At 41.0% G+C, this 11,118-nt stretch overlaps 1 long non-coding RNA gene across 1 annotated transcript in view; it reads right to left on the bottom strand.

Moving 5' to 3' along the window:
- Positions 1 to 353: 353 nt before the first annotated feature.
- LOC133241074 (uncharacterized) overlaps positions 354 to 11,118 on the bottom strand; it is a 1,297,712-nt gene continuing 1,286,947 nt past the window's right edge. Inside the window, exon 7 of the long non-coding RNA XR_009734505.1 lies at positions 354 to 429. This is a non-coding gene — a long non-coding RNA (uncharacterized LOC133241074). The remainder of the gene's footprint in view (positions 430 to 11,118) is intronic.

Genomic DNA, 11,118 nt, shown 5'->3' with positions numbered 1-11,118 from the left:
GAATTTTCTAAGTGTCAGAAGTTCACTATGCATTGCAAATAAAGGCTCCTCTTTGGCTGTCTCCACAGATTAAAAACAATGCTTCACAAAGAAGAAAATCAACCCATTCAAGCCAAAGAGATCTGCACATTTAATATGAGTCACCTGTACCAACTGTGATGCACCTTACTTAAAAAATGTCTGTTGAGAATGCCATTTCTAATCCACAAGATTTTGCTCAAGACAAAGCAGAACAGAACAATATACAACAGTTACTGCTCTCCACCTCCCTCCAACCACCAAAAGACTTCTTCAAACACAAACTTGGAGTAAGTATAAGAAAACTTAATCATATATATGTATATGATTTTTTACCTTAATTAGACATTCCCATCAGTGTCCAAGAACATTATGACTCAAATTTTCTTGTGAGCAGCAATAGTGTTTATCCTAGGATAAAAAAAATATGTAAACTCAGAGACTGCCTACTTTTAAATTTAGTAATTCACAGTTTATAGAAAGAAGCAAAATAATGGGAAATGCAGGAAAGTTCTTCATGGGAATGGTCAAAACAACGAACAGTGATAGTTTGCCTAAAAGCTAAGTAAACCAGTAACAGGTGTTTTCTTTGATCTTCTAAAGATATTTTGGAATATAGGCTGGTTCTTTTAGAAACAGACATATTCTATGAATTCCTGGCAGGCAATCACTATATATTGGAAAAGAGAGGAAAGAATTTTTCTATGTCAGAAATGCCTTGGCCAAATGATTTAATGACTTGGAGTTTCATTTTCTTCATCTGTAAAATGAAGGTGATAATACCTGCCCCATAGGCTGTGATGAGGATTAAGAAGAGGATGTGCAAAGTGGCCGCACATTGCCTTGCACGCAGCAGACACTACATATACACTAGAGCTCCTTCCCGTTACAGTCCCCTCCCCTGCAGCCTTTTGCTTTTCTTATAATTACTTCCAACACCTTATCAGTATTTGCTCCATGTTATTTAACTGGAAACAAAACTGAATGACTTCAGATTAAAAGTGAGCAAAAAGGAGATGACATCAACTTCACATTTACCAATCAAAACAGCTCAATGGATTGAATGTTCCTTATGCTCTAGGCTCTGTACTAATGATTGTATGTCAATGATTTCTTTGGTCTTCACAACAACCACAGAGAAGGTGCTGTTAGAAAATTGAAGCGTGAAGATTGACCTTGAAGATTGACCTTGAAGATTTCAGTCATGTTCCCATAAGCCAAGGAATGCCAGAAGTTACAAGAAGCTAGAAAAGGTTTGATTTTGGGAGTGGAGGACAGCAGCCCAAACTTGATTGACATTTTAGCAACTATACGTAAGTCACTAAATCTGCACGAAATATGACCATGAGGGTCAGAAGACCTCTACAAGGAACCTTGAGAAAGAAAATCCGATCATATGCCACTCAGTCGAAGAAGGTGAAGAAAACAAGAACACCAAACTGTTTTTTCCGTTCCTGTGCACGTAAGAAACTGAATCAAAGCCGTAAAAGGTCCCAACGTATGAGGCGGAATCAAAGAAGGAGGCAGAATCCAAAGAGAAGATAAGCCCAGCCGCCCCAGAATAAGAGACCCTGGAGCAGTCCAACCTGGGCAGCCAGTAACTGAATCGAAAAGGTCAGACAGTTTAGAACTGGGTCTCCAGAGGTCTGCTTTGTTAGAAATGGCCAACCAAGAAAAGACTCTCACACTAACATCATCAAGTGATGGCTGCAATTACAATAAACATCAAATGGTAAAAAGATTAAAAAAAAAAAGAAAAGAAAAGAAAATTGAAGCGTGGAAGTGTTAAGCCCTTCTGTTCAGACTGCACATCTCCTAGGTTCTGCAGAGCTGGCATTTGAGTCCATGGGATCTCACCTCAGAATCGTCGCCTTCACCACCCCTTCACCCTGGCTTGGCCACTAGGAAACTCTCTGCATCACAGGACTGGCATATGCTCCAAGTGATGTCACACACTTGATTCTTCTGTCTCGTACCTTCCCCTCACTTTCCTTCCTTTACCTTCTCTCCTCTTCTCTTGTTTCCTTCAACCTTTATTTTTGATCTGATTTCACTCTTTTGCTTCTTTTGTTCCTCTGTTTTGCTCTGACCAACTGGGACAGAATATTAATCACTATAAGTAAAGTAAAGTAAAGTATAAGTAAAGTACTATTAAGTGCCAACAGAGATATGGGAACTTTACATATATTATCTCACTTCATCTTTCGCATCAAATCATCACCTTCCCTTGATAAATGAGGAAATTGAGGCACAAACTAACATTACTTGCCCAAGACATAGAGCTAATAAGTAGGGGATCTCTTGAATCAAGAGTGACTAAAAAGCTAGCTGGGTCTTCCCTGGTGGTTCAGACAGTAAAGAATCTGCCTGCAATGTGGAAGACCTGGGTCTGATCCCTGAGTTGGGAAGATCCCCCAAAGAAGGGAATGGCTACCCACTCCAGTATTCTGGCCTAGAGAATTCCATGGACAGAGGAGCCTGGCAGGCTACAGTTCATGGGGTTGCAAAGAGTCGGACACGGATGTTATGATTTGTGCTCTCTGGCATGTGGTAGTTAGGTTGCACTATCAAGTTTAAAAGCTGCAGTTATGAATACTGGATGAGAAAGTAGAGAAGGTTAGTGTGAGGGTGACCATAAACACAGCCTTGTCGTTGAGGAATTCAGACTCCAGCAAAGGAGAAGAGCAAGACTTGATTTAGAAAGATTAGCCAGAGACTGCTGGGACCCTGTCTCCTGCACCGTCTCCCCATGAAAATCGCCAGCCGTTGTCATTCTGACAAGGAGAAAAGAAGTGACGAAGTGTATTTCAAGGGAGGCTGGTTGTCAATGAGGTGTACAACACGTCCTTCACACTCAGGGAGTCAGACCTCTGTGCTGTCTACCCTTGGGCAGGGGGACATCGAGCTCCAAGGACAGAGAACATAAAGGAAGCAGTCAATGAGTGAAAGAAACCTTCTTTAGGCAGCCAGATCCAGATTCGTCGAGAAAAAACTGCTTTCCAGATGCATTCTGAACACGAGGGCGTGATTAGGATGGAGAAGGCAGTCAAGTCCGTTTGGCTTCTTCGGGGGATTTGTTTGTATATTCTAATTGCATCATCGTTTAGCTTTATTTCATCTGGAACCTGGCTGCCAAATGAGCATATTGATTACCTGTCACAGATGCATATTTCTCAATTACAAGCCATCAAAGCTTGTAAAATCTCAACTGTGTCAGGACCCAGGAGTGGATTTTAGATTGACTGTGTGTTGTCACATTAGTTATCTTCCAGTGAGTATCAGCTACAAGGCTGGCAACTACCCACTGCACATGCCACCTTACTTAAATGTCATAACCCCCTGCAGGGTAGACATCATTGCCTTCCTGTCTCTTAAATGAGAAACAGAGGCCCAGATGATTAACAGTTCTGCCCAAGGTCACACAATTAGTAAGAGCTGGAGTAGGGATTTGAACTCGTATATAACTTCAAACTCCACAGGCTTCTCTGCCTCATACAGGCAGTGAGTGGATGCACTATTTCAAAGCGTGGACTTTGACCTCATGCTGTCTCACTTGAGGTCCCAGGTCTCTCTCTTCCTAGCTCTGTGATCTTGAGTTTCTTTTTTAAAAATGTTTATTGAAATAAAGTTGATTTACAATGTTGTGTTAGTTTTAGGTGTACAGCTAAGTGAATATATATATATATATATATGCACATATATATACATAGGTTATTATAAGATATTGAGTACGGTTCTCTATGCTATATAGTAGGTTCATGTTTATCTATTTTACATGTCATTGTTATTTAGTCACTCAATCGTGTCCGACTCCTTGTGACCCCATGGACTGTAGCCCACCAGGCTCCTCTGTCCATGGGATTCTCCAGGCAAGAATACTGGAGTGGGTTGCCATTTCCTCCTTCAGGGATTTTACACGTAGTAGGTGTATATTTTAATTCCAAATCCCTAATTTATCCCTCCTTCCTCCTTTCCCCTTTGGTTACCATAAGTTTGTTTCCTGTGTCTGTGAGTCTCTTTCTGCTTTGTAAATAAGCTCGTTTGTATTATTTTTTGCTGTTGTTTAGTTGCTAAGCTGTATTGGACTCTTCTGACCCCATGGACTATAACCCACCAGGCTCCTCTGTCCATGGGACTTCCCAGGCAAGAATATTGGAGTGGGCTGCCATTTCCTTCTCCAGGGGATCTTCCCAACCTAGAGATGGAACCATGTCTCCTACATTGGCAGGTCCACTGAGCCACTCGAGAAGTCCACGTATAAGCGATATCATATGATGTTTGTCTTTCCTAGTCTGTCTTACTTTCCTTGGTATAATAATCTGTAGGTGCAACATTGCCACAAATGGTATTATTTCATTTTTTATCAGTTCAGTTGCTCAGTTGTGTCTGACTCTTTGTGACCCCATGGACTACAGCACGCCAGGCCTCCCTGTCCATCACCAGCTCCCGGAGTTTACCCAAACTCGTGTCCATTGAGTTGGTGATGCCATCCAACCATCTCATCCTCTGTCGTCCCCTTCTCCTCCTGTCCTATCTCTGTGTAATATTGCATTACTCATTCCTTTCCACGTGGTGTATAATCACATCTTGTTTATCCATTATCTGTTGATGGGCAGTTAGGTTGTTTCCATGTCTTGAATACTATAAATAGTGGTATTATGGACAGTCTCCCCAAGATGAACTTTTAAACATTAGGTGAGTTTCAACCCACCCGTGTAATCATTGTCCCTAATTTTTACCTAATGAATATATATTTTACAGAGCCCTCTCTACATTCCACATCACTGCATGTTGTGTAGGCAGAGGTGAACACAGGCACCATCTCTGCATCAGTCTCACAGCCTAGGGGGGTGATCTACAATTACACACTTGAAATGTCCTAAGAAGGAAATGATAAAGATGCAAGGATGGAGAAGATTGAGGGCCGCGGGCCAGTGGATGGTACAGGAGCTCTCTGAGAAAATGGCATTGAAGCTGAGGTGACAACGAGAAGGAAGCATGTGATGATGAGTGGGTGAGGGGTTCCAGGCAGAGAAGGAGAGTGTGCATAGATCCCAAGACAAACAGGAGCATGGGAACCAGAAGAAAGCATGGGAGAAAGGGAAAGAAGAGGGTGGAGATGGGGTAAGGATTGGTGGGAGAAGTTGAATGAATGGGCTAAGGCCACAACATTCAGGGTCCAGTGGGCCACTGTGAGTGCTGGGTTCTGAGTCCTACACAACCTCGGGTAGCCTTTGTTGGCAGAAGGTCATTCTCACATCTCACTGTCATCATGTGCTTATGGATCTGTTTCCCCTACAAGACCATGAACTTCTTAGGAGCCTAGGAAAGTGCTCAGGACAAGGCACACGTTCAGCAAATTGACTGAATGAACAAATGGCATCTGAAAACACTGTAATTCTATATGATTCTATTGAAAGATCTGGACAAGGCAATGGCACCCCACTCCGGTACTCTTGCCTGGAAAATCCCATGGATGGAGGAGCCTGATAGGCGATAGTCCGTGGGGTGCCTAAGAGTCGGACACAACTGAGCAACTTCACTTTCACTTTTTACTTTCATGCATTGGAGAAGGAAATGGCAACCCACTCCAGTGTTCTTGCCTGGAGAATCCCAGGGACCGGGAGCCTGTTGGGCTGCCATCTATGGGGTCGCACAGAGTCGGACATGACTGCCGTGACTTAGCAGCAGCAGCAGCTATTGAAAAATAGATATAAGACTGGAGTAAAATAAGAAATAAGCATTTTTGTTCCTGGCTAAGAATCAAATCAATCTGATATATTTACATATAAATTTGCACTTATGTAAAAATAGATAGGCATTACATTTTAGTAATTATAGCCACCATTAATAGTTTGGCACCAGGCTCAGTGCCATATATGCAAACTATTTAATTTTCATGAAAACAAATATGAAGTAGTTATTGTTAACTCCATTTGAGAGAAAACACAATAGCAAAAACCAAAACAAACAAAAAGGCAGGGCAGTTTAAATAAATAATCCATGATGACAAAAGTAATAGTTAACAGTGCTGGAATTTGAACCTGGGTATTTTACTCAAAGCCTACATACTTAGCAACTTTTTGATATGTTCTTTAAGGTAGTTATCCTTGCTAAAGTTTAAACATTTACAACATAATATCTACAAATAACTGTCACTGAAATGAAATGAGTTATAGTAAACATTACAGAGACATAGAATTTTTAACAATAATTAATGGTTAATTGGGGCTTACACAGTGACGCAGCAGTAAAGAATCTGCCTGCAATGCCTGGAGACACGATTTCAATCTCTGGGTCAGGAAGATCCCCTGGAGAAGGAAATGACAGCCCACTCCAGTATTCTTGCCTGGAAAATCCCATGGACAGAGGAGCCTGGTGGGCCATAGTACATGGGGTCACAAAAGAGTCAGACACGACTTAGGGACTAAACAACAAAATGATTAAATAAAAATACAAAATTTGACAGAATCTCATTAATAATGATTAGAATATAATACAGAAAAAAAATAGCATTCAGTGCATTAGAATGCATTTTACAGTTGCTTTTTTGTTTTAATTTTCTTTGTTTTTGTCATGTGGCCTTACATTACACGAAAATTAGCAGCAACAGGGAAGCAATGGGAGGTAATTTCCTAGGAATGACTGACCAACAAGGTGGTTAAATAAGCCAATATTTGTATTTTTCACACTTTTTCTATTACTAGCCCTGTGTGTGTGCTAAGTCACTTCAGTCGTGTCTGACTCTTTGCGACCCTATGGACTGTAGCCTGCCAGGCTTCTCTGTCCATGGGGTTTTCCAGGCAAGAATACTGGAGTGGGTTGCCATGCCCTCCTCCAGGGGATCTTCCCAATCCAGGGATCGAACCCATCTCTCTTATGTCTTCTGCGTTGGCAGATGTGTTCTTTACTACTAGCACCACCTAGGAAGCCCTCGTTGACCTTGACTAAAAGGCCTTCTTTCTTCCCCTGCTTTGTGAATAACTCCCATTCATTTTTCAACACCCAGATCAGATTCCTCTCAGACTGGAAAGCCCTTCTTGGCCTTCTGGGGTCCTACTACCACATCCATCTCTTTCCTACAGTTTACAAATTTGTTTCATTCAATGCAGAAATCAAAGCCCTATACTTAGTAGGTGTTTATTAATAGTTGTTGAACAAATAAGCAAGTGAATTATTTTTTCGATCATTCTCTTTTAATGCAAAGGCTGCCAGGTTGTAAGTAAAGGGAACAGAAATATATACTTATTCAGATGTGGCAAACCCTGCTCTGGACACGTGGCTTGAATGACTGACTACATGTAGTATTTATAAGGGATATCTCCGGTGGCTCAGCAGTAAAGAATCCGCCTGCAAGGCAGATAACGCAGGAGACGCACTTTCAGTTCCTGGGTCAGGAAAATCGGGAGGAGGAAGTGGCAACCCACTCTAGTATTCTTGCCTGGAGAATTCCATGGACAAAGGAGCCTGGAGGGCTACAATCCATGGGGTCACAAAGAGTCAGACACATCTGAGCATGCAGGCAGTATTTATACTAGCATTTTTTAGTATGTTCCTCTATTTCCATTTAATAGATGAGCGAAACAGGCTCAAAGAAGATAAACTATTCCCAATAGACAGGAATTAGTTTTCCTAGGAAGACAGTTCATGTCATGGGAAAAGAGTATTTTCCCATGGGGAAATGGGGATTTGGAGAGAGATTTAAAATAATAACAATAAGATGAAGTGATGCTGAGCAGCATTTGGAGAGAGTCTAGGATGAAATCTCTGCTCCCCTGCCCTGGTTTCTCTATGGGACAGGTGAGCACAGGGGTTAAGAGCATAATGACTGAGGCCAGCCCACCTTGATTGGTATCTTAGCTCTTACCACTCTCTACATATGTGACCTTGGGAACTGAGTAACCTCTTTGAGATTCAGTTTACCCATCTGTAAAATGGGGATGATGATAGTAACACTTCAAGGGGATACTATGAGGACGGAATGAGGAGAATCAAGCTTCCATTGTCCTCAGCACTTAGAAGGCTTATGGATGTGAACTATTACAATTCAATGCTTTCATCGGGAACAAAGAAGCAAAGTTACACATTAAATAATGAGTATTGCCTTGGGGGATACAGACAAATTGAGGCCTGACCAGAGAAGGGTTAGTAGAAAAGAGGAAGACTATCCGTATATTAAAGGGATCCTGGAAATGTTATTTATTGTGGAAGCAGAATATTCAGGAAGGACATGGCAGCTGCTAATTAGGCAACACTTACTCACCACAAGGCACTGAGCCAAGCTCTCAGCACCCTGACTTTGTTCATCCTTACAGAGCCACTATGAGAAAGGCCACTTTTAAACCTTTTCTTAGAATTTGTACTGTTCATTTTATACCAAGGAAATTTAGGGTCAGAGGACAGATATGACTTGACCATGGTTACAAAGTAAGTAAGCACAGGATGCAGACCTAGATCTATCTTGTGCAGAAGCTGGTGTCCGTGGCACCATGCTGTGACACCTCACAGGTCCCCTCCTTCCTCCTGGTTTGTCAGAAACCAAAGGCAGAGGAAGAAGAAATTAATTTATTCTGTGTCGTTCCAGAAAGCAGAATGAACAGAGTATATAAGAAAGGAACTTTAGTTCAACATTAGACAGGATCTTTAGCTCTACAGAGGCACCTGTGAAATCAGGGAACTACCTTAAGGAATCACACAGGCATTGAACTTTGCCTCCATTTCTTAGTAGCTTGGAAACCACACATATACCGACATTCTCTAACATTCAGTTTTCTCTTCTGCAACGTTAATGTAAGAATCCTTAGTTCGCTTGGCTGTTTGGTGAATAAGATTATGTATGCAAATTGCTGATCACCAGCCTGTGTTTGCTCCTTCCATTTACCCCATTTTTTAAGCAATTGGAGCTGTTCAGTAATGCAGTAGGAGGTAATGATTCATATTTCCATTCCCTGCCCATGGAAGTGTGTAAGCAAAAGGTGTGTTGGTAAAATGATTGGACTCTATAATGCCAACTCAAGCCTCAATAGATAGAAGAACTTTGGGAAACCTCCAGGTCTAAGAGTCTACAAAATTAGGAAGAACAGATGATTTAAAAAAAAAAATGATCTTACTAATTAGATCAGAGTGTTAACATTAAGGCTACAAAATTGAACAGAAGTAAACATGAAAAGGGAGAAGGAAATGGCAACCCACTCCAGTATTCTTGCCTATGAAATCCCATGAACAGAGGAGCCTGTCTGGTTATAGTCTGTGGGGTTCCAAGAGCTGGACACGACTCTGGGACTAAACCACCACCAAACATGAAAAGACGAGCTCTGCATTTAAATGTAAAAAAAAAAAAAAATTGAAAAGCAATAACACCAACACAATCTTGCTTGTAGACAATGAGGAAGTAGAGTTTGATCATGGTGCAAGTGAGAACATGCTGGGATCTTCTTTTGATCACTAACTTAACATGTGACTTGATTTCTAAAACAAACACAGTGGCGAAGAATAACCCTAACTATTTAGGCTATATTGCATATTTAGAGGTTCAGGATCTAGGCTGGGGTCTTATTGTCCCACTATATTATGTGCATCTTACTGGGAGAAAATTCCCTTTTAAAGCCAGTCTACAAGTGAAAAATTTCATATAGCCACAATTAATTTTGAAAATACTAAATTTTACACATAACGTAGAATATGCATTGTTTAGGGCATACAATCATGTTAGGCAATTCATTTGCACAATAGAATTAAAGCCCTGCATGACTAAATTATGTTGAAATTAAAAGTGCAACCACTTTGTTTTTTTTTAAAGATTTAAAAAATTTATTTTTTTAATTTAATTTTTAAAATAAGTATTTATTTATTTGGTTGTCCTGGGTCTTAGTAGTGGTACATGGGATCTTCAATTTTTGTTTGCACATGTGGGGTCTTTTGTTGAGGCATCTGGAATATAGTTCTTTGATCAGGGATTGAACCTGGGCCCCTGCATTGGGAGTCTGGAGTCCAATGGTTAACCATTGGACCACCGGGGAATGGAACCCCCACACCACTTTACTTTTTAAAGTTTAACAAAATTCTAAAGGAGAATGAGAAACAGGTGAAGGATTTTAGTATTACGGCTTGTCTTAAAGTTTTACTCAATTAAAAAAAATCATTAATCTAGTTTATAAATAGATTGTTGTACAGATTAAGTGAGATAATATATATTGATCTTAACTAATCATCAAATTTTAAGAGGTAATTTGATCAGTCAGACTGGTGCACAAGGTTGGGTTGGATTGGGGGCTGTGTCCTAAAGCAGGGTTCAGCAAACTATGACCTGTGGGCAGTATATGGCCAGCAGCCTATGTTTGTACACCTACCAGTAATCAGAGGTTTTTACATTATTAAAAAAAAGGGGTAAAAAAGAGAAAAAGAAGAGGAAGAAGACTAAGCAGCATATCCTGTATGTGGCCTGCAAAACCTCAAATGGCAACACTCTGGCCCTTTATTAAAAATATATGTATATATATATTATATATATATGTTGCTGATTCTGGCCATAATGGAATGTGATTGCCACTTCTAAGGAGAAGATGATCTCTACCTCTGGATTTAGGTTCACGTTCCTTGACGCGCCTCCCAGTCCCCTTCCCCTTGCTACCTTGTCCAGATTGCCAGCGCCATCTCCTGCCGTGGAAATACTGACGGTTAGCAGTTCTCTAGCCCTAGGGCACTGTTTCACTCTTACGGGCCTTCATAGGTGCTGCTCCCCAGTAAAAGTCACTCTCCCTTGACATTCAAGTTTTTCCCACTATTTACTTAGCTAAGTGGCATACTCATTGGAGAAGGAAATGGCAACCCACTCCAGTGTTCTTGCCTGGAGAATCCCAGGGACGGAGAAGCCTGGTAGGCTGCAGTCCATGGGGTCGTACAGAGTCGGACACGACTGAAGCGACTTGGCAGTGGCATACTCACAGAATTTTTTTTTTTTTTTTAAGTGATCTAACCTAATTTAAAGCATCTGTTCCTTCATGGGCTCTCCTTCTAGAATCAGGAGTCTAGACAAGTTCCTTTAGCACAGGGACACAAGTTATTCATCTTTTTAATTTCTAACACTGGGCCTAGAACCTG

Source organism: Bos javanicus, chromosome 29, assembly GCF_032452875.1.
Source record: "Bos javanicus breed banteng chromosome 29, ARS-OSU_banteng_1.0, whole genome shotgun sequence".
Taxonomy (NCBI): Eukaryota; Metazoa; Chordata; class Mammalia; order Artiodactyla; family Bovidae; genus Bos; species Bos javanicus.
This window is presented reverse-complemented; position numbering and strand designations above follow the sequence as displayed.